Genomic DNA, 1,949 nt, shown 5'->3' with positions numbered 1-1,949 from the left:
CACCATTGCTTTACCTCTCTAGAAACCGACATTTTTAGCGATTTACCTTTGCTAAACAGCTAATGCTTGATCAGGATGTATCCAAACTATTTGAAATGCATCTGTGGTTGCATGTTTAATGTCATTGTCCAGCTGGTAGGTGAACCTGCACCCCTAGTCTCAAGTCTTTAGCAGCTTCTTGCAGCTTTTTTTTCTTCCCAAGTTCGCCCTGTATTTATCTCCATTCATCCTCACTGCAAAACTAAACTAAAATTAAGTAAAAAATATTTTTGAAATTAGCATATTTGTTCTTGATTTGAGAAAATAAGATTTCCTGCCAATGGAATGAGTATTTTTTTTACCCCTAAACTAAGATAATTAGATATACGGCACTTGAAATAAGACGATGGAAATGACTTGTTCCTATTTTAAGTGCAAAAATCGTACATCATTAGCAGATCAATTAAACTTGCCTGCTCAAATCAAGGACAGATACACTAATTTCAAGGAAATTCTGCTTATTTTAGTTCCCTTTTTGGAGTGTTCCAGTGAACTCTGACAAGCTTCCATTGGAGCCCATTGAAGAAAAGCATTTGCACAACATGATGCGGTCACCACCATGTTTCACTCTGGACATACAAACCTAATCTCTGCCTCGTTTGACCAGAGTACGTTCTTTCAAATGCTTGCTGTGTCTTTAATGGCTTGTGGCAATCTTTAAACGTTACTTCTTATGACTTTCCTCTTGTTGTCATATTGTTGATAAATTGTGCTGAGATCTTCCAAGATTAGGACATTGTTTTATTAAGCCAATCCTGCTTTAAAGGTATCCACAGCGGTTTCCCTGACTTGTCTCCTGTGTTACTTGGTTTTCATAAAGGTTTTCACAGAACAGTTGGATTTATGATCAGATTAAATCCCCATCAGCTAGACAGTTTATTAATTAGGTGACTTCTGGAACTAATTGGTTCTGGTGGACTTTAATTATGGCTATCAGAGAGGGGGGCTAAATAGAAATGCACATCACATGATTTTGTAATAAAAATCTGAACGGCATTGGGGCATTTTCCTTATGCACTGATTTATTTCTGGTATGTCACATAAAATACAGAGAAAGCACATTAAAGGTTTGTGGCAGTAAGAAAAAGTTATGTTGGAAGGCATAGCTTACCAAAACATTTGACTGTAAAAAATAAAGTAAGCTTTCTATAAATTATTCTTACTCAGCTGTATGACTATTTAAATCTAAACTAAAAACCTCAAACCACAGACTGCACATCGTCCATATTCATGAAATGATGATAAACAAACCACCTAGTCTTTTAACTGAATAACATGCAATATATTTAAGTTGTTTAGTAGAAATTAAAAACAGGCATTTTTAAACAATCCAAAATCTGTTCCACTGATATTCATACACATTTGACTGCATAGCCTAACAAGAAACTTATTCCTTTCTGATATTTAGAGTTTCAGACTTCATGCAGTCATTATCCAAATAACTAAATATTAATAGGTTCAGGAAGCAACTGAAAGAAAGTGGAACAAGAGAATAAGGATCTTCCTTTATAATGAAATATCACGTTTTACTTAGTGAAGCATTCATGCTTCACTAAGCTCTGTTTTTGTGCAACATACCAGCCAACATACTCACCTTTGTCATGCAATGGCTTTTCCTTATTTTTATGACTTTCTACATTGCAGATACATAGTGTAGACATCAAAACTATGACTCAAAAGTATATTGAATTATGTCTCAAACACAAAATTGTGAAATAACTAAAGAAAATTGTGTATATTTTAGCTTTTTCTAAAGATGGCGAGTCAAAACCTTTGTCTGGTAGTGTATAAAATCCAAACAGGGATACGCATTATCAAATGTCAGTGCACCAGAAAGAAGCTTGGTGGCAGCCACATAGACCCCCCCCCCCCCCCACAAACACACACACAAAAAGAATAAACCACCAATG

Source organism: Fundulus heteroclitus, chromosome 10 (genome assembly GCF_011125445.2).
Source record: "Fundulus heteroclitus isolate FHET01 chromosome 10, MU-UCD_Fhet_4.1, whole genome shotgun sequence".
NCBI lineage: Eukaryota > Metazoa > Chordata > Actinopteri > Cyprinodontiformes > Fundulidae > Fundulus > Fundulus heteroclitus.
The sequence above is the reverse complement of the archived record's forward strand: the minus strand, read 5'-3'. Positions refer to the sequence as shown.